Source organism: Cyrtonyx montezumae, unplaced genomic scaffold (genome assembly GCF_038088225.1).
Source record: "Cyrtonyx montezumae isolate F1298 unplaced genomic scaffold, pur_monq_1.0 scaffold_10, whole genome shotgun sequence".
In the NCBI taxonomy this organism is placed as follows: Eukaryota; Metazoa; Chordata; class Aves; order Galliformes; family Odontophoridae; genus Cyrtonyx; species Cyrtonyx montezumae.
Window position 1 is genome coordinate 36,320,226 of NW_027071826.1, and position 27,244 is coordinate 36,347,469.

Consider the following 27,244-nt stretch of genomic DNA (forward strand, 5'->3'; position numbering starts at 1 on the left):
CATCTGAATTTCCCACTGCCGTGTAAATACAGTACTTTATTCAGGACCACCATTCATACATGCAAACTAAGCAGGCTAATCCGTGCACAGTAACTGCTGATGGAAGAACAGAATTCATACAATGAATTCTAAATTGAGTGCAATTTTTAATCCTTTTAAAGTTCAGCTGCTGTTACATTTTCACTTCCACAAATCATTTTAGTTGAATTGCTGCAGTACTAAGCGAAGCCAGAGGAATTCCTAAGTTTCCTGGGGTTTAGATGAAGGCAGAAGGTCAATGAGTCATTAGAATGGAGAACCATTTGGTTTACCCCTCACTCGGAATTCTGTAATCAGAAAGGTTTGAGGCCAAAGAGACTGCATTTTGTTCCATTCATTCCATTTCCTTTTTGAAAAAAAACACCTTGCTATCATTCTTACATTTTACTTTCCTCTTCTGGTTAGGTACTGGTAAGGTTTTAAAAAGATATTCTACGTTCCACAAATAGATTTCTTAATGAATGTCTTTAAATAAGTCTGATCATTTTCACATCTAAAAAGAAAGACCAGAGTTTAAACTAGACCTCTAATGATCTATAACCAACTGCAGATAAACAGGTGTTTAAATTCCACCCATTCGTCTCACAAATGCAATGTGCAAATTTGAAGGCACTCTCACTTGCTTAGTGACTTACATTGTATCAGTTCTGTTTATAAACTTTCTGAAAAATGACTTTCTTTTGTATTGTAGCACTACTTTCACTTTGAATTTCTTAGATACTCTTACCAAAGTATTCATAAAGATTTATGCACTGTTTGTTTTGTATTGAAAAATTTCACATTGCTTGTGGCAGAGAACTATGTTTTTGAAATCTAGATTTTCTTCTTATAAAGCATGGTCAAATCAGTATCCATAGACCTAACACCAACACTTGTGTGTATATATATATATATATATATACACACACACACACACACACACACACACACACACACACTTCTTCAAGACTTATGGACTTATTTTGTTTTGCCTCTCTTCATCAGAAAGGTGGCTGGGGACAAAACAGCAGAATGTTTCTGAAATATCACTGTCCCAAAAAGCATATATATTCCAGGTACTAGTTTTGCTGAAGAAAAATAAAATAAAACAAAAGTGCACGATTTAATTCCTTTACAGTAATCTTTGGTCGTGAAAAGATAAATAATTGGTTATGCAGCCGTTTTTCTTTTCTTCTTGAAACACAAATTCAGCTGCTAGAAAAAATGATTAACAGAATTTCTCTTTTCTGTGCTCTAGCCTCTCTCAAGTGATGAGTGGATAATAACCAAGCATTTGCTTACACTGCACCTGAAACAGATCATCATTACACCGTGATTTGAAAATTGAATCAAAACCGTTGGATTTAGCTCATGGCACTCTGTAGCAAACTTGAACTCAGATGGATTAATATTAACCCTTCTTCAACTTAATTTACAGCCACACATGAAACACTACAAAGTATAAAAGCTTTTTGGTATGGATTATAAAACAGCTGCTCAGCACAGACAAGCTGTTAGCTGCAACAAAATGCTGACATCACTCTATTGCTTTCAAATTTTGAAGTAACTCCATCATGGCTACTCAGGTCTCTGTACAGTGCAGCAATGTACTGTACACACACCTTTACCAACCTCCTGTAGAGTATACTCTCTTCCTACCACAGACGGGTCCTTCCTTGCACATCATCTAGTTTGGATTACCTTACTTCTATATGAATGACCAGGGCTGTACTCTAGAGGAGATCTCAGCTGAGCCTTTTACAAGGTTTCTTTCTTAACATCTGCTGGCAACATCATACACAACTCATACAAAAATCAAATCTACTGCCTTCTGAACTACCTAGTAAACATATTTCAATAAATTGAAGTATTCCTCAAACAATCAGTGAAGAAAAATAAGAGAAAAAAAGACATCAGTTTTCATCTCCCCTTTTTCTCACTCCTCCCACCTTTTCTGGAAGCCATGTGAGTAGGACAGACTTCCAACTGAACCACAGGGAACAAAATAACAGATAAGTGGGATTAAAAGCAGCAGTCTAGCCCATGGTCACAGCAGAAACATCTGGCTGCTTGGATGTGGAGGTATTTATCCTTCCTATTTTTCCTCATTCTCTGAGATGACAAGACAATGTTTGCTTGGACCATACAGCTATATCAGCATCATAGCAATACCACTCATTTTCACAGGAAAAAAGGTATGTTTTCTGATGGTGTAAGAGCTACAGTGTTGCCAGACTATAGGCAAAAAAGCAACTCCACAGAGGTAATGCTGTTGAAAAAACTCAAGTATAAGATTCGCAGGGAATAGACCTGGAAATGAAAGAAATATCATGGCATAGAGGTGCCTTAAGTCCAGTTCACAGGAAACTCCACTTGGGAGCAGGGCTGAAGGGTTTGAGGATGGAAATCAGCCCAGTGAAATCATTGTTGGGTTTGCTGCAGCTTAGGGCATAGGGGTATGGGGATAGGTAAGACTAAGTTGTAGAAATTCTCATAGAGCATATAGAAAACACAAAAAGTTTGAATTAATGTCTTTCTCCTCATCATTTTTTGAGCTATGGTTAATGCAGTAAATCCTATCACTGGATTCTAAACACATGGCAATGCACTTTGCTTATGCACATTCATTACAGTTCTGCTAGTCCACTATCACACAAGATACTCAAATGGAACAGCTTCTTGATTCTATTTCAGTAGGTACACAATATCTTTATACTATAATCCATGGTCAGAAGCCAGTACTGAAAGACTAGAGGATAAAGACTCAGAAGAATTTCCTCTTGTGACAGGAGCAACCGCTACCAGCAGACTGAGCCAGAAAAATAATTTTACTGAGAGGAAACTAGCAGGGGGTGAAAAACAGAAAAGAATAAAATTCAGGTTTCATAAAGCCTAGTGGTTCTTGTGCTTATTCATAGAGTAAAGATTGCAGCAGCTACTACAAAATATTTGAACCTGTGGCATTCATCTCCTATGTAATTAACCTAGCCAATGATTTCTAGCAGCATGCTATTAAATTACAGTGAGCTAAAGAATATTTAATTGTGCTTATAAACCACGTGTTCTGAGGATGGAGCTTGATAAGAGAAAATAACTGTTTTTAAAAAAACCTGCATTTTCCAATGCTTTTTATTTTTTAATTTATAAATAATTTTTACCAAAAAAAAAAAAACCCTAAAAATAACCTGATAAATTTTAACTGCCATTCAGACAGATAAATTAAACAATCTTAAAGCCAAGCTCTAGGCACTTCATAGAACGTAGTTACTCAACTGCTAATCTCTTCCAAACAAAATATGGTCAGTACCAATGGACCCATTTAGCATTAACAAGGATTATTGTGCATATGTGGCATAAGAACTTCTAGCATATTACAGCATTTGGCTGAAAGCCTGATAATTTTATTTATTTTTTTTGTATTTATAGCATAATATGTGAACATTAAATTTTTTCACTCCATAAATTCAAACTTTTGCCTTGGCCCTGGAAAATAAAACTGCCCTGGGCTGCCATCCAAGAAGAACTTTGTAAAGGATTAACAAGTTTTGATTAACCCAGTAAGAGTGGCTTGAAGACTGAAGAAGAAAACAGACCTGGGTGTATTAGTCAATGCTTGGCTGAACATCAGCCCAGGTGGCCAAGAAGGCCAGTGGCATCCTGGTTTGTGCTAGAAATAGAGTTGCCAGCAGGAGCAGAAAAGTGATCATCCCTCTGTACTCACCCCTGGTGAGGCTGCACCTCAAGTACTGTGTTCAGTTTTGGGCTCCTCACTACAAGACACACATTGAGGCCCTGGAGAACATCCAGAGAAGGGCAGTGAAGTTGGTGAGGGGTCTGGAGCACAAGTCTTATGAGAAGCAGCTGAGGGAACTGGGATTTGGAGGAGAGGAAGCTTAGAGCTGACCCAGAAGAGTTGAACTCTTAAAGGTAGTGCATCACAGGCACCTAGAACTGTATCTGCCTTCCTTTTATCGTCTCTATTCCAGGAGGAATGGGAAGCACAAGAGGCCTGGAGAAACACTTCTTAATCTACTACCATATTACTTTTTATCTATTCTGAGACATTTCCAGAGCTGCTACCACCAATGGCTTATGATTTCTATGCTGTATTTCCTACAAATAAGAATGTATTAGTATACATAAAGAGTCTTGGGAAGTGGGATTGGGAAGAGAGATGTTATTGGGAAAAATAATTTGTTATCCTCAAACAATTGTAACAGTTCTTGCAGACTCTGATGAGATAAAGCCTAAAAAACAAATGAATAAAACAATCATGATTTTATTTTATTTTTTGTTGCAAACTTTGACTTTTTTTAGAGTGCAAAAGAACCTCAGATGTCAGCCTGTGTGTATTTGCAGTCAGGCAGTTTCTTCATCTGATTGTTCTAGACCAGTTCATTTGAACAGGAAGCGAAATTATTCCTGCCAGCAGCAAGCAGGATCATGTGCTATAATGCTTCTAAGTATAACTGATCTCTACTGATGTGCACCAGCTGGGGTTTGGGGCTAGCTTCAACAGAGGACTTCAATGCCTGAGGCAAGACTTGAACAGAAGTGAGAATCCTAAATCCAAAGCTACAATCCCAAACACCCACAGACAGCTGCTGTCCATGCTTGGAGGCATCTAAACTAACTAGCTATTCTCCTTGTTTAACCTTAAAGTTTCCTAAGTAGTTAGAATTCTACTTCAACATGTGTCCTGGAGTGCACCAGCAAGAGCAGTACAGTGTTTAGTCAAGCATATATTATCCCCCCAATCCTTGGGACTCACTGTGGTAGCAGAGGCAGAGCATACCAGCAAACTGGAACTCATCCTCTCAAAAAACATCAGTAACTTCTTTTCAAAATACACTTGAGAAGGCCATGCTGGCCCTCCATAAAATATCCACATTGTTAGAACACCTGCCCAGGTAGTGGAACGTACTGTTTCTCAGATGAGATTGTTCGCCAGCTGCCATGCTGGGCAAGATCCCCTTTTCTGATTCCTGTAGAAGCTGTCATACTACTCAAAGTTTATACAGTCAAAAAGAAAAAAAGTAAACAATTGAGCATAATTTTATATTCTGATGAACAGCAAGTTTCATGGTTTGTTTTGAAAGAGATGTTATTGATAACATCTTCCCTTGGATCAAGACACTAGCCAACACTTACTAACATGAAAAAGGAGACATGAGAAGTGCTACACAAATGTAAATATGCTTTAATTATTGTTGCAATGTGATTGGACTCCAAACATAACAAGCAGTTTAAAACCTAGACTGGTAACCATCAGAAATCTTTCTCTGTACTAGGGTAATAAAATTATTCAGAAACGCAATGAAAATGCTGAACGAGAAACAGAGTTTTGAATTGAAAACACAGAATGCAAAATTCTGGGCACCCATGCTGAGAAAAGCAGAAATGACAGAAAAAACTCTGCCCAAAATAAACAAAACCAGATCCAAGAAAGTGACTGACTCAGTTTTATGGACTAGACATAACCAAGTACAGTCAGCAGTAGCAAATCACTTCGTCTCCCCCCAGTGATGCGTTCAATTACTGAGACAATGAATTTCATGTAAAACGAACATCACAGTAAGTAATTAATTGTAGTTCAGATACTTCAAATTCTGAGGGCTATGCTATACTCTAGCTGTCACTGCTTTTTCCTGGGAAAAAAAAAAAACTACACAATTTCATGTGTCAACATTTGTCAAACATGATGTTTCTTTATATTTTCAAAATGAAACTCAGCCAGTCATAATGGGCTACAAATCCTGGAAGGGCTTTACTCAAGACTATTAGCCCAGCTCTATAGGTGTATCAGACAACTCTGTACAAATGCCACATTATTAATCAAGCTGAGTTTTGGTGGCAGCTGTATCTAGACTGTGTGTCAGGGATAGATAAAGGCTTAGCAGATTGTGCACAGATCACAAACAGGAGGCTTCCAAAGTAAAGTGGAACAGTAGTGTTTGACAAGGACTTACGGAGAATCAGGCTGCATTGAGACAGTGTTTGGAATGCAGTTAAACTGTGTTTAGATGCTAACAACTTCATCTACTCAACACTGCTTTCTTGACAGAGCCTCCTGCTGATCCTTCAGATCTGTTGACAGTTTATACTTGTTGCCTCAAGTCTAGTTCATAAAAGCAATTTGGACTAAAGAGCAACATAAAACACGCTGTAATACTAAATGGATCTGGATTGTTTCATGGACTGATTTAGCTTCTAATTAGTAGTCACAGTTTGTCAGCAGATATGGCAGACAGAATGAGTTATAACATGGAGATGGGGGATAGCTTTTCCTTGAAGAAGCATATTACCTGAGAAACAGGTCAGACAGTAAATAACAGGACAGCCTTAATTGTGGGAGCAGCAAGGTATTTTGAATGAAAATGAGGTAGAGACTGCAACTAAGAGCAAGGGTTGGAAGTCTGCTTTGGGGAAAGCTTGGAAGAACACATGCAGTGTGGTGAAACAACTATAAAGACAGGAAACCGAAAGGAATTTAGTTATCTGAAGATACACAAATAACAGTCAAGTGGAACTAAGCTACTTGATAAAGATCTGCTGGGGTTCAGTCTGTGGTAGAGTATCCAGTCTACAAATGCTATCATAACACTTCAGGAGTGAGAAGAAAAGTAGGGTGATTTCTGGAGGGACTGCAGCTAGAAAGTGCAAATCTTGGAACACAGATGCCATATGACCAGATGATATTTAAAGGTCCCTTCCAACTCAGATGATTCTATGATTCTAGTTCATGCTTTCTTTGTCCAGCTTTACTATATCCCTAGCTGGAGTTCGATTTAATCTTTATTAAGATTATGGAAATCAGCATTAAAAATGTCACAAGTCCTTTCTGCTGTACAAATCAAAACATTTGACTTGTGTGGTTTTTTCCAAAATATTATCTCAGTTAGCTATTAGATGTATCTAAACAGCTACATTGAGCTATCTGTAAGAACTGTGCACTCTCCAGACAGTATTAAGAGTAACAAACTAAGTTATTATGGTGACTGTACCTAAAAATTTAGAAGCAGTGAACAACAGGTGAATATAACACCCTGCTCAAAGAAATGCAATACATCTATCTGCCCTTAATGAAGTCCTCGTCTCTTTTTATGGATTCCTTTGTTCTAATAAAGTTAATACTGAGAGTCATTTACTATTATTTACTTTCAACTTCTCATTTTCATTAAATAAAATAAAAGTAAAAATTCTCAAATATTTCCCTCTTTTCTCCTCTCTTCTTCAACTCAAAACTGTACGTTGTAACCTTGTAAGATAGGTTTCATATGCTTTTATACGAGTTACAAAGGGTGATTTAGCCATTCAAAACAATGCATTAAATAGATGCATATCATCCCTTCTTTCAATGGTTCTCAAAATTTAGAAACACCTTTCAGATGCAATTCTAGTCTGTTCAGCTTCTACTGTTATTGAGTAGACGCCCAAGTCTCCTTTAAGTTGTTACATAAATTATTATCACTTCTGAAATTAGTAGCTTGATGAATTTGGGCTTTTGCATGCAGGCCTAAGAAGATAAGGTGATCAAGTCACAATGTATTTCTGTTTATGTGTCAAAATACACGGTTTTATTCATAGCAAAAAATAAAAATCAACAAATAGACACCAGAATTGTCACTGTCACATTTAATTCTAAATCTCTTTCAAGCCACACTTAAAATCTCTCTCCTTAGTGCTGACTCACAAACACAACCACTTCATTATGTTCAGCTTCCATGCTCCATGTGGTTGTTCCCTTTTTCACAAAACTATTCCTCCTGTTTGAGCAGTACCCACCCAAAATGGTTCTACCACAACTCCATAGTTTTAAGCAGCCTTTCACTTGCTGTTTTTTTGTTGGCTTTTTTTTTTTTGTTTTTTGTTTTTAAGAAAGATGTATGTATACAACTATGTCCTACAATCATCTGCAGTGGAATGTGATTATTAACTGTATTTTGGATCACATCTTCATTGACACAATGGGCATGTTCTACTGCCATTTTCTTCCTAGCCTAACCTGCCACTATCAATCTCTGCTATAAACTAAAGTCACAGAAATCTTCCTAGTAATTTCTAAAATTCTACAGTAAGCTGTATTTACTGCCCTTAGAGTACCCAGAGCTTGCAGAGGCCTCTTTTAAGTCAAATGATCATAGGATGATTAATCAATGGTTATGAGGTAATTCAGGTTGAAGTGGACTTTAGGATGTCAGTGCTGTTTCACTGAGACATCCTGCATGGGTCATCTGCAAGAGGACAACAACAAAAATTTCACAACTGCATTTTGAACTTAATTTATCAGTTTCGCTCAGATTGACCCAAGCAGTAGCCCAATTCCTGGTACAATCCAAATTTAAATTGTAAAATTAAAATCATTTCCAAAAAGAAAAATATATTTTGTCAAGATGAGATGTCGCATGTCAAAATAAATGAAGTTCTGAATTGCTTTGACACAGTGGTAGATATGCAGCAGAGTGGTCCTTAATGTTCATTAAATGTTCCTTATTATTCAGCTCTGAGTTTCCAGAAAATTGGGTTTACAAACTGAAACACCTAAGCACCAGAAAGTAGGATTACTAGCTCACCCATTATGAACACGAGAAAATGTGATTTATCAGCCCTAACTTCTGCCTTCTCCTTCCCCAGTGTTAGTACTGATGCATGCAGCACAGAATCGCTCTGCACATGCTTACAACAACTGTGCATCATGACAAGTTTATTTTTATCCAAACTGAAACCACAGTACTGTATTAATCATTGTACATTACTTGAAACTGTTAGTTGAAAGACTTTATAAGAATGTCTAAAATTAGTCTGTATTGACATTTTAACTTCCCCTATCATTAAAAAAATAGGGGAAGACTGCAGGTAAATAGCCACAGCTGGAGACTAGTTCTTTTTGGTACCCTTTCTATAAAAAGATCTTTGATTTCATTTCTGTAACTAGTGATGTCCCCAAACTGTTTTTCTGCAGGAACAGCTCTACTTACAATTTTATGTATAAACTTTATAAAGAACTTAGTCCAAGTATATAGCTCTACTTTTCCCTCCAAATATCCCAACCATTAAGTAGTGTTAAAAATAAAGAATGTGAGCCTGAACTTAGTCCTTTAGAAACAAAGAAATATCTGGAGAAAACACTTCTTCACTCTCTGAAAAGACATTTTTCTTTGGTGAGGTAGAAAGTGTAACAAAAGAAAACATACAGAAGTTAGAGATTAAAAAGTCAGCAGAGCCAGCAGGTCAACTTCAGAGATGAAAATCTCTGAAAACTAGAAGTACTTTTCTGTAATTTTACCTCTTTAATATTTACACTACCTTTTTTCATTGAGAACTACAATTTAAGGATATCATCTTACAGTACTCTAGAACATCCAAAGGTCTTCTCAGCTCACAGTCCATGCAGAAATACCTTCAGATTCTACCTCACTCTAGCTTTTTCTTACATTCAGTTCTTCCATGTTTAGGAAGCACAGAACTGACCAGGTAAATAAAACTTACAGTACCTTTAGCTTCTCTGAAACTTGCACAAACTCAGAGGTTTAGACCTGTTTTGAATAAGCGACTTCAAAATAGGTGCTAGTCTGCTCATTTTCATCACTGAAAAATATCTTACTCCCTTTGACAAAAAATATGGCTAATGGTTTCTATGTTATAATTCTCCTCAATATTTTGTCTAGGATTTCCACTGAGAATAATTTCACCATGATCAACATCTTCTGTAGTCTGTGATATCCAGTAATAATCAGAACAAATCATCACTAACATTTCATTCAGAGGCTGAACACTACCTTTGTGAGCAGTGTGCTATTAATGCTTACTTGACATGGCTAATCACCTGTTGGTTTTTCTGCAGTCATAATATCTAAGATCAAAAGCAATAAATATTAAAAAATAGCAGCATTAACAACCTATTCCTACGTTAACTTTTAATGGATACCATGTTTCTGAAGTCAAGTGGCTGAAATTTTTGAAAGTAAAGATCTGCTGTAGATAAAAGATGCTACAGTTCTACTTATGTGCACTTCAAGATTTTCAAATGGCAAGGTAATTTGTAAAAGCAGATCATTTATTCATTGAAGCCTATCAAGAGGAGACATCAAATATAACTACATAACAATTTCCTTAAGAATAAACCACGACAAATCCTTGCAAATATCTGTTATTGGTGGCAATTTCTCAAGGTCTATATGTGCTTAAGCGCAATGAAGCTGTAGAAAGCAGTCAATAGATGGCACACTTTACTGAAGAAGTCACTGAATTTACCCCTGAAAATCTGCTAGCAAGGCTTTACTTGCAGTAACAGGTAATGATGTCTGCCCACTTCAGTAATACTCAGAAAAAAGGAATATATATAGATATATAAAGAGAGACAAAAACACTTATAAAGCTAATTTTATCATGTCCGTAACTTAGTAAAAAAAATTGTCTAATAGTTTGCCATATTTTGCTGTTTTGTAGTAATTCCTGTTTTGTAAATGAAAAATTTTCTTTCATTCAAGGATGCACAATCTATTCAGCTATGTTTTTTCAGCATAATGGGAAATTTCTTGGGTTGCATGAATAGACACCACTCAATAACATAGACAAGATATTAAAAGGAGGACACACAAACAAACAGAACAAGAATGTCTTTCAGAACCCTTACTTGCAGTTACTACTATTGTAAATTGAAGATACTCTCAACTTAATCTTATCTAAGTTAGCTGGAGCACTCCTAACAGTCTAGTTCTGATATCATACATCTAAGTGGAGGCTATAAAAACAACCCAAATGCCTGGTAAATATTTGAGCAATCAAACCAGTCTTAACACTGTTTCCACAAGCACACTGTTCACACTTAGAAAACCACTATATTAGACATAGCTTTGGAAGATTACATATGTACAAACACATTCAGTTCTGTTAACAGAATCATGTGACTTCAGATAACTTAGATTACATCACCCACTAAAGTTACTGAGAAAAATCAGTGAGCAACAATAAAAATATAATGGGTAAAATCTTGACAAGTTTCCAAGCCCTTTAGCTGTCTGATAAAGGTGCAATAGGACTTGTCCAGTGCACAATTTGAACTAAATAAGCAATTAAGTATGTACTCCTTGTCATCTTAAGGCTGAAAGTATCTAACAACTCTAGTATTAAAGCAAAAAAAGGAGATAATGAAAAAATATGTATAATAATAACTTACTAATGAGATCAGGTATTTATGCTTTAGAAAAAATGTTTTATGTGTTGTCTGGGTCCAGAAAGCATATAAGACAAAGTCTGGGATACAACAGCTTCAAAGAAGCTGGAATTCAGCATTGGTGATATGTAATTTGCATAAACGTTTACTTTATACCCCTGCAATAGCATCAAATATTTAGGGTAAAAATGAAAATATAATATTGTTTTTCATTAATCAAAATATAAACTGAAAAGTTTTCCAACTTTTTAACTAATGACAGTTGTCTTTGTAATCTGGATCTGATTTAAAAATATTACATTCTAAACTGTCAATCACTCTAATCTAGTTAAAAAAGAAAAAATAGAAGTGTTTAGGTTTTAATTTTATAGTGGCCCTTCTGACTCGAATGAACTACAGTTATGGTAGTAATATGACCACAAGTTGGCATTTCACAAGTTGTGGAGTAATTGCTAACGTCTGATATTTTTCTTTCCCATTTTTAATCACCTTCTGTTGTCTTTTCCTGTCACAGTTAGAATTTTTCATCCTTCTTTGTTAATTAAATAGTGTACTTTTATAGGTAGATTCTTGGTTATTTAATAATTCCTAACTCAGAACAAATGAACTGAAGGGTGAAAATTAACATTGACCATCAAGGTAATTATACTGCATTTTTTCACTAAGAAAATGAAGAGAGGGCAGAAAGGTAAATAGATAAGGAGGAGAAGAAATATTCATGGGGTAAGAAAGATAAATTTATTAGAATGAGTAAAAATCGTTACTAGAATTAATAGGAAAAAAACCCAATAGTGATGAATTGCAAAAAGGTACTTATTCTCTTTTTCTCTTGTCCTGCTCCTTTGGTCAAAGGATAGTTGCCTAGATAAACCTGTTGGAAGATCTATGATTTATTATCATTTTAATCATAAGTACACAATGCTGTAAATTCCCCTTACCACAGGGTTACAGAAGATGTGTTTTGATGTTTTACTACCAGTACTTCTATTGATAACATCAAAAGAGTAACAGTTTAGCAAACAAAGATCATATACTACAACACACAGCAGTAAAATTAGGGTAGGTACTTAGTGTATATATGATCTCATTAGAACAATGGTGGGCAGAGGGATTCTTGTCTAATAAACAAAGGATTCTTCTATATAGATGGCATAATAGGCCTTAGTAACTCTAGAAGCTCATTAACATAACCGATCAGATGTACACAGTTCATATCTTGATAGTGACCTCTTTTGAATTTCTCTTTATCAAGAGCAGGGATATTATCCAGAGGGTAACCTTGGTTTCACCCAATATTCATATTAAGGATGTTGCAGTCTACATCAACAAATTACTACATTTTCCAATCTCTCTTAGAATCAAAGAGCAAGAACAAAGCTAACTTTCCTATACTACTAAAACTTTGCACTGTTTTTTGCACATATTGTAACTCAGCATTAAAGAAAAACATGTTTTCTTTAAGCTCCACTTCTTTTTTCCCTTTTCATCTGCATATTCCCTTGCATTTTCTTCTATCATCATGCTCTCTTATGTCTGTCTTTTTTTCTTTTTAGTTGTTACTTTCCATCAGTTATAACGAGGCAAAAGCTCTGTAAAAATAAATCACAGAATATATTGTGCATATCATGGTGTGTATGCACTGATGATAAATCAAGATCTCATATCCAATGTTAAAAAAAGGTTTCTAATATAAGAGGACTTGACTTTGAAACTTTAAGATTATTTTAAAATGATTTTTTAGAACTTAATGCTGAAGAATCAAAAGGTGGATGTATAAAATAATACAGATATACAAACAATTCATCAAATTAAGGACCAAGAAATTCTCAGTTTTTGAAGCCAATTTGCAAGTCTGGAAAGAGAACACTGCCACTCTGCAATGCACTTACACCCAAAATATTACTCTTTCAATGACTAGGACTCTATTGAAGGTCTCTAGTGCAGTGAACACACATTTAGAAGATGACTTGAGCTATTTAAATACATCAAGAGCACAATATCCACGCTATGAACCCTGGCATTTGATATTTCTATACAAAATTTATTGTTATTTTATTGTATAGAATTTTATTTCTATACAGAAATTTTGGGAGCATGCATCAGTATCTAAAATGACGTCATTCTGATTTTTAAGTTTGAAAAATTGCTATATAAGCATTTAAAAACAGAGGAAAATAGTGCAACTTTATAGAACATTCCTCCTGTGTTTGTTCTTAGCACTTTAGGAAAATTCTTACAAGAAATGCTCAACTGCTTACTAAATCTGAAAAAGGGCATTTCAGATTCTGTCTGCTTTACGTAAATCCCTTCAAAGGCACAGCAAGGAGCTGCTGCTCTGGACTGTTCTTTCATTGGTGATGCAAAGGCACTTCATATTCCTTAGCCAACATTCTGAATGGTCACTCAGATGAAGAAAAACTGTCAAAAAACAATTCTAATGATCAATAGCTAAAATAAGGTAACTGACACAAACATAAGACATTTCTTGCTACATCCAAGAAACAGCAGTATGCTTTCCTCACCAGTCTTCAGTGCCTAATCCTACACATCCTTGCAATTTTGTTACCTTTTTTGGAAGTAAAATACTGGAGAAGAAAATTTCAGGCATTAAGATAGTTATATAGTTATATATTATATATATATTATATTATTTATATTATTATATTATATATTATTATATATATAATATAATAATAATATATATATTATAATATATAATATATATATTATAAATATAATATATATAATATAATATATATATTATTATATTATATATATTATATATTATATTATATAGTTATATAGTTATGTTGAACATTATTTCCTCCAACAATATAGTCGTAGTCCTGAGCCCCTATACAATTTTATTACAAAAAGTTCCTGCTTATAGTGATGTCATGATGACCTTTATGCTAAAACATTCAGAGTCCATTTTTCCTTCAACTCTTAATCTGTGGGAATGGAATACTCCCTCATTAAAAAAAAATTAAATCAAAATAAACAGTGAATAAAAAACAGTGGAAATTATGTTGGATCCTTCATTAACTAAGAGCGAACCAGTTCAGTAGCTAAGTCTCACTTTTCCCTAGTTTCTATGGTAAAATTTGCCATCATAGGGAACAAATCCTCGAGAAAGAATATCTTCATAAATTACAGTTCAGGGCCATTCCCTAGAAATTGGAGATACTGTATTCTCTTCTGGAGTTGATAGTTTATTTTCTTCTAACTATCCTTGTATTTTCAATGATTCCTCTTGGCAACAATTCCTACTTTACAGAATAGCCTTAAAGCAGGCTACTCTGAGAATGTTGGGTAGGAAAAACCAATATCTTCCCCCAGCTCATTCTTTTCAGTCTCTCTCCTGCTCTCATCCCTCAGATTTTGAGATGACACATCAGTGTAACAGGACCATGAGTGTTTCACCAACACATACTGAACTATCTGCTGAGCTAAGAACAATATATTTGACCCTCTCTGATGTTTTCCAAACAGCTGTTACTGATGCCCACCATACACCATAAGAAAGCCAGTAGAAACACAAAAAATATAACAGAATCTCAAACAGAGAATCCTCTTAAGAGGTCAGCTAAAGAAAAAAAAAAAAATCACAGAAAGCCAACATGATGCTTAATTACTTCCTATCAGAAGCCTCTCCAACCCCTAAGGCAATATGCTGGACATTTTTTATGTAAGTCACCCCAAAAGTTACACCCCCTTGTTGTAATTTCTGTGGAAACAAACAAGCACAAGGACACTATTTGAGAGCACATTTTCAGCTACAAATCACTATCTTTCAACATAGTCATCATTATTAACTGTGCACTTACAACAGTGATGAACAATTTTTTCCTGCATGGAGGAGTACAGAGCCACATTTTGCCTCATGTCAGACACCATTTTGTCAGACTGCCCATCTGCTGCCATTTGTCACACAGCAACAAAATATATTGGAATATTGGTGAAAATGCTTAATCTCTACTGCCATACCACCAACATCTGCCTCTGGTATTGTGGGCCAACATAATAAAATAGAGTGCACTTCTTTCAAAGCAGCCCTCGTAAATGGAAGAATATTTACCCAAGCTGCCAAAGAGATCATGTCTTTCAGTGAACAAGAAATGCATGATAGATGTATAAGAATAAGCAATAATGATTATAATGTTTTCAAGAATAACTTTGGCATTATTAATGATGAACAACAAAGCCAAGAAGTGTAATTTTTTAAGGAGTGTAATTTTTTCCTTTAAATATAGGAACCAGTGAATCTTTTTCTCAGGACAAATAGAGTGGCAGAGTGATCCTCCAGGTTCACTTTGTGGAAAAAATACACTCTCAGTGTAGAATTTACTTTTGCTACAATCTGTTCCCATCATAAGACTTGCACAGATTGCATTCTGTGAAAAACCCTTGACATTTTGGAACTGAAAGGAAACAATGCACTTGTGTTACGCATCATATTTGAAGGTGCATGTGTCATATACTTGATAAGCTCATTATTGGCACAAAATCCAGTAACACTTTTCGTAATGTTATCATAAATACAGACATTTCAGTTGACGTTACTTATAAATAACAGGTTGTGCTCTGTTATCCACTAGTGAAGTATTTGGGGAAGTAGGGCTCCTCAAGAAGTTACATGTGTACATATAGTATGAGGTAACACAATCAGATTCTCCTGTCCACTAGACCTTTAATGGCACTCCACCTGTATCAGAATGCAACTGATAAATGCTTCCCATAGCACATATTCTTTTTGAGAATTCTTGTGTTTGTTTCATGGACTTCTCAAACAAACCATCCTTCCTTTGTATTCCCACCTTCCATGTATCTTCTTGCTACTTTGCCTACCTACTAGGTAGCAAAAGTTTCTCCTTTTGTTCCTATTCTACTAGGACAAACTTATTTTAATCAAACTATTCATAAAAGCCTATCAGGAATTGCGATGTTTTGAAATTAAAGACCCAAATAAATATTCATGATACAAAACACAGGTCAGGTAGGACAATGGAGGTTCAGGTCTCCGGGTTTAGCTGAGAAATATTTAGAGGAGCTTTGGGAATACTTGAAGTTAACACACAAAAAACAAACTGATACTGCTCAAGACGTACAAGGTTGTGTAGAATCTTTCTTCCAGCTGAAGATATTAACAATACAGAAATGTGTAAAAGAACAATTAAGAACACATCTTCTAGACAAGTCTCTCTGTCATCAGAGGTGTTGTTGAAAGAGCAGGTAATTCTGTTTGTTTGTTCACATCCTATTTGCAAATACTTTTTCAAGTTCCTGAACCTCTACTGTTTTCTTCAGAGATAAGTAGGACTATTTTTCACAGAATCACAGTAACATTGAAGTTGAAAGAGACCTATGGAGATTCAGTCCAGTCCTCCTGCTCAAGTGAAGTCAGCCTTTCTGTGCAAACAGTGTAAATGTTCAACCACAATAAAATAAAACGTACTTTTCTTGTCTTTCAGTTTTTGCTCATTAACTCTTGTCAGGCCATTGGACGTCGCTAGGAGTCTAGGCACATCTTTTTTAATCCCTCCAATCAGAAGTTTATATAAGCTGATAAGATACTCATTGAGCATTCCCTTTTCCAGCCTAAAGAATACTTGAGCAATTAAATATTTAAATACATACATTACCGATAGGGGAGGGACAGTAGTATAAACTTGAACAATAATTTCTCAGTCTGTTTATTAGAAAGATTTAAAGGACCAACAGGCAAAAAAAAAAAAAAACAGGAAAAGAGCATGAAGGGCTTATCTAGTGCATCTGGGCAATGAAAAGGCACTGAGATGTCTTTGCCACCTAGCAAGGAGGAAGACACCAAAGAACTGTTGTAAAAATGAACAGCTTAATTTTCATCAAAACACATGGTCAGATAAGTAGGTAAAAATATCAAAAATTCAAAACTTTTAAGTCAGAAATGGGAATGTGCGAGTACTGTTAGGGGAGAATGAAGGATTTACAATGGTGAGAAATGCTGAAGAAGTCAGATTTAAAGAAAAAATATTGGGAAACGAGCAGGTAGGAAACAAAACTGGAATTTCCAAGCATTTTGCATTGTGTTTTTATTCTGAAAGGTTAGTTTTGCTCCATGCATGTAATTTTTGGCAGAAAAAAAAAGACCAGGTGTCATTAGATCACAATTAGAAATTATGTTGAGAGCAGTAAACTCATCTTAGGCCCGGACTTCGTAATTAGCCTCTGATGGCATTTGAGCATTCCACAACTTGTTTCTAAAACAATTACTGTCTTATCACCACATCTGAAATGAACAATAAGTTTTAAATTTTTGTATTTCGCTTTGGCAGCATTTCCTTTTCACTAGGTGTGATTGAGGAAGCAAAAGGAGAGAAATCTTTGTAGATCAGCATACATTAAAATTATATTATATAATATATATAATAATAAATAATAATAATATATAATAATAAATATATAATAAGGTGGGGCTAATCCAGACAAGTTTTCAGAAAAAATATCTTCTACAGCAGTTGCATGAACCTGTATTTGGTGCTAGTTTTTCTGAGGGCCATATCACATTCTTGACTAGGATTAATTACTATGGTTCAGTATTACAATAACTCTGCTACATCTTTAGAATCTATCCATACTGGAAGATTTCCTAAACCAACTATAATTTTAAACATTTTGTACAGATTTACATCACATACATTGTAAAATCTGGAATTAATCCTTCACAAGCCTGCCTACCACAATTGCTCTAAAATCTAATTTAGCAAAGGAAAATAAATGTGAACATTTCTCATAATAGCTAAGTCCCTGAAAATTAGATTTATTAGAGAGGGATGGAAGTATATAATTAGCTGTTCTCTGAATTATCTTAAGTGTAATGATCAGAACCAGAACACCATTGCACATTAAAGATACTCTTTACAATTAATCCAAATAGGCGCAAATCTGTGCTGTGCTACGTTGCACTTACAGATTTGCCTTCAGGATAATGTTGTGCATATTCTTGGGCCTCACAGAAAATAGCGGACTAAAAGTAACAGAGGAGCACTGAGACAGCTCATGCTTCATAGCAATGACTACACAAGCAGCGTGACCTTTCCTTTATCTAAAAAAACAGCAACAACAATTTCTCACAGGAAAGAGTACAAGTGATTAATAAAGTTGCTTTCTTTTAAGCAAATCCTGTGAAAACTCAAAGAAGAAAATGCTGGATAACCTCTCCATGGCTGAGATGCGAGCAGAGTGCTGCACCCTGATCATAGGTCTGCTCAGTTCTGTACAACTCTGAGTTCCCAGAATCTGAAGTGATAAAATTATCAATCCTTTTCTCTCATTCTTTATAACGTTAATTCAAATCATGCATTTCCTGAAGCAAAACTAAGAATATATCAGTGAGAACAATGGCTTAGCTATGCATTTTCACCAGTGATAAACTAGAACATGCATGCTGGACATGTAAAAATCTACACCAGCAGTGGTAGACCACTGTTGCTGTCACCCCTGCTGTAATGCACCCCCTCACTGTGTTCATATCAGCGTTTGATCTCCAGAAATGTTCAGCAAGCATCAGTGAACACTGATGAATGAAATGTATTCTTCAGAGAGGAATTAAATTCCACAGCTTTGCTTCATATGCACTTCCATGTCAGACTCCACTTTGTCAGACTGCCCCTCTACTGTCATCTGTCACACAGCAACTGCACGTAACAGAATACTGGCTGGAAAGTTCAACCTCTACTGCCATGCCACCAAAATCCACTTGATGTTGTGGGTCAACATAATAAAACAATGTATTACTTTCTGAACAGCCCCTGTACTACACTCAGCTGGGGACTGTAATTTAGCAGCCAGCTGTAAAATCATCCTAAGAGGTCAAATATAGCTCCTTGCTTCCTACCATTTTATTTTCCCTTGGCACTCCTCAGCACCCTGGAATAAAATCAGACAGTGTCAATCTGGACTAGCACACAAAATGAGATTATAACATATACTTCAAAGCTTAGAAGGCTGTACTTTTTATTTGTTGTCTAAAGCAGATGTGAGACTAATAACCCATTGACTACATAGTTCAGTTACACAATGTCAGATTTCTTTCAACATCTCCTCCCTTCCCCTTTACCATGTTCTCTTATGCTGTACATGCAGTAAATAAAGGAAGTAGGAACGCCCAAGATTTTTTTCTAGCTTAATAAAACTGAACATTGACATTAACATTAGCATTCTGTGCTAGTCAAGGTCAGCTGGCTGAAATTACTGCTGCAAGCTTGAAGGACACAATGTTTTGGGGAATTAAAAAAAAAAAAAACCAACCCACACACACACCTTGCAACTACAATATCATAAACATCAAGGCAGGAGATGTTTTCATTAGGAACTAGAAGGTTTCTACAAGGCACAAAAACACTCTTTTTCTGACAAGTATTACAACTACCCTGTTTAAACTTTAATAAAAACACCTCATCAGTGACATGCTGACTAAAATAAAAAAACATGTTAACTGCAACAATATTAAAAAAAAATTCTTCACTATGATACTCTGGCTCAGACTACACCAAGTACTATGCTGCAATGTCCAACTATAAAGCACTGCTGCCATCTGCAGGGGTTTATCCTACGTATCTTCTTGAACTGGATAAGCTTGTGGAAAACATTCTCTGGAAACTTCTTCATACATTATCATAGTGGGGCCAGCATGTTGTGTGCATCATCACGATTACTCTTCTATTTGCACCACCCTCACTTGGTGCAAAAAAAGGCTAAACTAGATGAAGCATCAAACTATTCAAAGGTAAACTGTGTATAAGCGTGGTTATTTCACAACTGCCCTTCTTGTAAGCTTATATCTAGGACTACAAAATTGACTACTGGTCTATTATAAAATTTTGAAACCCTGATAATTTATTTTTTTTTTTAGTAAAAAAGTAACTCTTATTATCTAGAACCTGAGTTGGGGAAGAGAGAAAAAAAGAACAAAGACAGTTTAGTATTTGGTGCAGATACAGGTTAAGTGACCCACTCTCCTTCAGTCATTGATGGAATATGGATCTATATCCACCAAGAAAACACGAGAAATATCGGCTGAAGAAAGTTAAGGATGTGATTATGTGAAAGCAGAGGGAAATAACAGAAACAGATAAAAGTAGAATGACAAATGGGCTGAGCAACTGGGGAGTATAGATTATTTAATGCTAGTGCTATGTGTAAATTATTTAAGGATTTACATCTAAGTCCATAGGATACTACAAGACAAAGTATTATCCTACTGCCAAAGACACAGGCCGCTAGGAAAAAATCGGTTGGTAAAAACTCCAAAATATAAATGTAGCTCCATGAGCTAGAGACACTAGATGAATTGTCAGGAGGTTCCCCAGACCTTATGATTTCAGGGATCATTATGTTCTGTTGACTGAGGTATTCCAGAGAATTTCTTCTTTAAAAATATTACATTCAAATATCAGGATGAATATGTGTTTCTGATGTCATTCCTCTACATTTCAATTTTAAGATGAAAATAAAATAGTCAGGGCAAGCAAGCTCCTACATCAGCGAAGCAGTAAAAACTTCTAGCCTTTCTTTCATGTAGAAGTGCTAGTTGCTGAAGTCCTGCTTCTCCTAGCCTGAACAACAGCTCTGAAGATGCAGATAAATGACTGACTTGATCAGATCAGAGTTTTGACTTTTCTTTGGTATCTAACAGATTGAGTTGTTTTTCTCTTTGATAGTTCAGCTTCAGGTTGATTTCTCTCTTAAAAAAAAAAACAGCCCTCTCTGTACCCTATATTCAGCATGAGATCACTAGCAAAAACCAAAAAAGTATATATTTACCTATTTAGGGCAAGCAGAAATGATTTCTCTCTACATGAGCTGAAAGTGAAGTTAGAAAGCCATTATCACCTTCCAATTTCATTTATTTGGTAATTGCCTCTCAATTTGGTTTGCATCTCAAAAAAGCCTAAAAGGCTAAATTTCATAAACAGCATTAACAGCAGTTGGTGGCTGACAAATATTCATAGTAACACAGTGTGTTACCAAGGGCATACCACAAGCTTTGTTTCCCTGAATGTAACTGTAAGGAATAGTAGCAAATCTCAGCAAGCTTTTATAGATTGAACGTGGGGAAAAATACACTCTTAGAAAATTTTCATCATCTAGTGAGCTAACCATGGTCATTCCACAGCCATGTTCACATTATAATGCATCCAAGCTAGCAAATTCCTGAGACCTGTGCCTGCAGTGGTGTCTCTGAATCCACAGCACAGTTAATAGGAAACTCACCATATATAACTGCACTACTAGTCCGAGGATGCTCAGATTGTTCCCATATCCACATTCCTTTTCCCAGAACCTCAGTTCTTCTATGTTTTCTTTACTGTATTCCACACTACTCTTTGCCCTGATCCAGCACATTCAAACTTATTAGAGACCACTGAGATTTAATGTTGCAGGGCAAGTATCTCACTTCTACTCCATAGAACTTGTTTAAGACGTTTGTTATATTCTTTAAACATTGTGCAGTAATGAAACACCATCCATTTTGCAAGCCAACCATCCAGAAAACCTCAAAATGTTAGGTGGTTTGTCTGGATAAAAACACTTATAAAAATAGTGCCAAACAGGACAAAAGAATCAACATAAGAACAGCGCAAGTCAGGTCAGAGAATCCAAACATCTGGAGAATCAGAGTTCTGTTTTTCAAGACCTCAGACTATGTACTTATTTTCTTCTTAAAAAGCAAGCCATATTTTTACTATGCATATTGTCTGTACTAGCAATCAACAAAAAAATTTTCTCTCTGAACTCTGGAAAAACCACGCAAAAACCACTACCAACCAATTTCAAGCTTGAAGATATTAGGCAGATTTCCCAGCTTTTCAATAGCTTAAGTAATACCACACACAGTCTCATAAAGTAGTGTTATATACAACATCATTTTCAAATGCAAATGACAATGTCTGCAGCTAAAAGTTAGCTTTAGTCACTTTCCCATCAGCTAGAACGAGCACCTCATCAGGAAATTCAATTATGTATGCAAGTTATAGGCATGAATTAATGAGCTTAAGATGGTTTCCAGTATGTACATATTAACATTCTGGTATTGTACCTGATAACTAATTTTTTCAGCAAAATTCAAAATAACTCCATCAGCCACATTCACAGTAAAAAAAAAAATAAGCATATGAATAACTCTTTATTAACTTGGATACTCCTACCCAAGTTCTCCAACAGAAGGAGCCTCAGATCTTCCAGTTATGGCTGCACTCTACACCATTTTTAAACCAAACTAGCTGTATGAGTAGGATGCCCATAGTTTTTTGTTTTCTTTTCCTGCTTGCTGCTGCTATAACACACAAGCTGCAGCAAGTTATTAATGTGGAAATTCACTCTGTATTACTTTTTTCTGTGTTGCATTCATGGTATCTTAGCAACAGCTGTGCCTGCTATTCTTTCTGCAGAAGATTTGCTGACTCATCTAGTCCCCGGTACAGCAGCTTCACTGGGTTGATTTGCATTACTGTATTTCTGTGCTGCATCTGTGCATGCCTGATGTCACACCTACATACAAGGCTTTATCCCTCCCACCACATAGAACTGAACTCCACAATGAGTGCCATTTCCAGAGGATGAAATGAAAATGGTTTTGCATTTGCTGTGCATATGATGCTATGGGCCCAGGGAATAGAATTAAGATCTATTAAATGAATCAGTGTAATCTGTAGAGATAACAACCCATGAAGATTTTTTTGCTTCTATTTCAGTGCCAACAGCTGGTGGTCTACTCTCCTGTTCCATGAGCATGCACAATTCCTATGAATCCTCTACAAATCATAACAAGCCTCAGTAACTGTACAAATTGCCATTTAAGAAATGTTTTACAGGCAGTAAAACATTGTCAAATAACCTAAGAGTATTTTGATTAAAATAGTAGGAGTTTAAACTGTGGAAAAATAATCTTTTCTTAAAATTTGTAAAATACCAATTTTCTGGGTTATGTTTTTTTGTTGTTGTTGTTTAGAACTGCATCAATCACTAAAAGACAAGATGTAAAACTCTTGATCGGTGTTCTGTATGTTGTATAACTTCCTCTGTGCTTTTGCATAAATGAAAGGAGAAAAGTAGCACGTGTATCTTATTACTTTCACTTTTCTTTTTAAGTTCCCCTTTGCACCTTTCATTGTTTGCCTTGCTTCTTCTACTTGAAGCTCTGCACCATATATTTTAAAGTGAGCTCAGCAATTCCACTGATACACCAATATTCTGATAGAGGAGAAAATATCTGAGACACAGCCATACAGATGATAAGGATTAAAATGATAAAGATTACTGCCCTTCAAAGTTGTGGAGTGAAATAACCTCAGAGGCTGGGTTTTTGGACCAAGACAAAAAGGAAGAACAATAATTTTAGATAGCACTTCAGTTTTGCCCAAGTTTGAGCAAGCAGCTCTTCTTCCCAAAATAAATAACAATCCACTTTTAGTATGAATCATTCTGTCCCTGAAAAAGGGAGAGGCAGATCTCATCAGGAAAAAGTTGTTCATACCACCTCCTGTACATACAGAACACATTACATAAAGAAACTGCTCCTACAGTCATGAAATAATAAGCCATCTGAAAGAAGTGCAACTGTGCATTTGTGTGTAGACAACAAAAGAAACTCAGCAATATGTCCCGCTACACTGTAAATATGTGAGAGTCACAAATGGGTCTGTCATCAAAATGGCATAATCCTCTCAAACGAGAATAATAGTGAACATATCAATCAAGAACATCAAGGGAATAAGTTATTTTGATCAGAGATAAGGAAGTGTTTGGCTATTCTAATACAGTGTTGATAATACTCTGATGCTTTACCTGACAAAATTTCAGATGAGCAGTAATCAATAACTGCAAATAATACAGACAGGAAAAAACCTCATTTTCAGTTACTGAACACTGCTTTATGCCCAACATATATGAGGCCTATTCTCAATTCCCAAACTCAATTATTTTTCTCTCCCAGTTACGCTCCACTATAACCTTCTGTTTAAAGTACAGCCAACAGGTTCTTCCCATACTTCACCACATTATTCCCACCCCTACACCCACAGAATAGTTGACTTAGAGGCACCTCTGGAGGTCATAATGGTCCAGCCTCCCATTCAAGCCAGGTCACCTACACCCTGTTGCCCAGGACCATCTCCAGACAGTTTCTGAACACCTCCATAACCTCTTTTAGAACTTGTGCCTGTGTTCTGCCCTCCTCACAGTAGCTAACTTAGGACTGCAAGTCCTTGATAGCATCTGATTCCCATGCTGAAAACATACACTCCTTTAATACACAGAGACAGATTAAACTAACAAGGGCAGCCAACAATAAGGAAATCAGTTACCTAGGAAGCAAGATTTTCCCCTACTGTGTGGCAAAAGGTTATGACCTTCAAATAGGATATAGACAATATGGAGCAATAGCAGGTAATAAGGAAAGAAAATTGACTCACCTTTTCTGACAACCAGTAATAGCTTGAAACAAGTACAATCTCTTTGCAAAGAATGGCTGCTCCCTCAGCTGCTAACCCTTAAATGAGGGTGAGGGGTGGACCCAAGCTCCACCCTTTCCAATCACTTGGGTACATTGCTTACACCTGAGCTCCTTGGATTAGCCACGTCTGCTCACCTGTTGCTCGACCATTGTTTCAGGCTGTGACCTGGCAGTCCCACTACACCTACATAGTCCATTGTTTTGCCATAACTTCAATGAAAAATCTTCCCTGATATTGTATGTGTTCCATCTATAACCACCAAGAACATATGTATTTTTGGACACTACCAATGTGGAAATTTAACTGCAGCTTATAAAAAAAGCTGTGAAAATATGTTGTTTTCTGTGATACAGCTTCTGCCCATGGCTAGTTTTACAAAGTTTGCTTTGCACTCCTAGCGGTGAAGAATGTATAGAAATTACAACTAGGGAGCCAGAAGACACAGTCATGCTAAATCTAAATGCCTGAATATCACAATTTGTTTTTCCACTTATTTGATTAGCCCTTCATATGTATGCATCTGTAACTGACTTTAAATGACACAGGTATCTACAGCTTTGAAAAATTATTTCTATTCAAATGTACACATATATAAATGCATAGTTTTAAGCAATATATTCTAGGGTTAATAGCAGTGAATATTCATGATCTTTAGAAAGAATATGAATGAAACCATACATCTTGAGATACCTTTCATCAAAGAATCCCAAAAGGCTTCAACTCCATGAACAGAATTCTCCACAGCATACTGTGACAAATGCTTCTCAGCTCACAGGATCTCTTCAGAATAGTCTAGAAGAGGAAGAAAAAGACTGCTTTACTCAGCCAAAACTGAAAGGAAAACAGAGGTCACCAAAATGCTATTGCCAGAGCTGAGTAAGCAACAGAAAAAATGTCTGATAATATTCATTAAAATTGTTAAAAAACAAACATTTTTATATTAGCTTGCAAGAATAAATTTGAATGCGAAAACTTAAGTAGACTCAAAATATACACTTGAATGGAATTGTTCACACTTCAAATGGACAACGTGTTGGTGAACTAAACAAGTCAGTCAATTATGGTGAAGAAACAGTACTATTTAGGCACCTAACCAATGCCAAATTCATGTTCCAGTTTAAATTATGAACATACACAATAAACATTCATAAAACATTCGTGCAGATACAGTATTTCCTAAGCAAGTTCACAGACTCGGGCATTAAATTTGAAAGCTTTCTGAGCACTTTGTGAACAGAGGAAAGGAAGAACATGCTGAATAAACTACCCTCCAGAAAAATCCCCCCATTTTGCAGGTACTGACTGAGCTAGCAAGACGACTCACAGGGCAGAGCATCGACATCTCATGCATAGGATTGGTCTGAGTGGAAACGCGAGCAGGACAACTCCTGCAGCACAAGAGGAGCGTTATTGCTACGCTGCCCTAACCAGCACCTTTCCTCTAGGCTCTCACTGCCTGTGACAGCCGCCATCCCTCCCGCCCTCAGCGCAGTGACAGGACGATGTCCTCGCGCCTAAAGTGAGCGCGAGCCGGCCGCGCGTCCTCGAGGCGTTTATTATTAGAGCCGCGGGGAGGAGGCACGGTGCTCCGCCTGTATTCCCATTCCAGCTGTCCCCGGCTCAGGTGCGGGACGCCGGCGGCACTAAGTTTGGTCACCACGTGGTTAATGTTGTAGCAGGCCTGAACCAGAAACCTGGGCCAAAAGTGAAATTATGTTGCTCTCAAGGTGGATGTTACTGTAACCACAGTGTGAGGGGGGAAAGTGGAGCCCTCTAATGCAGCCCAGTGCAGAGAACACAACACTTCTACAAAGCAGAAACCTTGGGCAAGCATCACCCAGTGTAGCATCAGTATGGAGTGATGGAAAAAAAGGAGATGATGTCTATATTCAGGCCTATCCTAAAACCCATCTGAATGGATCATGCTTTTTCCTCAGTTTGATGTGCAAAAATTTAGTGTGGATACCTTGTTTGAGTATTGTTTTGAACGTCTGTAGCTGGTTAATTTTCATTTATAGCTTTTTAGGAAAATTTATCTATATACAGTGTTACTCTCTATAAGTAACACTTTATACAATTCTACAGTTCAAGACAGCATCTTCAGGACGTGTATTACTCCATCTTCCCTTTTATTATCACCTGCATACCCTCCAAAAAAAAAAAAAAAAAAAACAGAAAAAGGGTTTAAAATTTTATCCATTGAATTTGTAATAGCCAGAAGCAAAGTTTTCAATTTATTAAAAAAGAAATAAAATTCTCCAAAACATTCTTTCCTTTGCAGAATGATCATTTTCTGTTTATAGGAGAGGGATCCTCACAACTGCTCATTTCACTGAGATTGATTGCTTTTTGAAAATTGAGCTGCAGTTCAGTCAAGATAATGTAAAATTGCAGAACCTTGATTAAGTAGTATATTTAATACATTCTAAAATGCAATAATAATTAAAATAGGGCAGCATATAATTTTTCTCAGGCTTGCTCCAGGTGGTTATATATACATATGAAATCTATCCTGATACAATACTTTTCAGCTGTGGCTTGTACATTGTTGGTG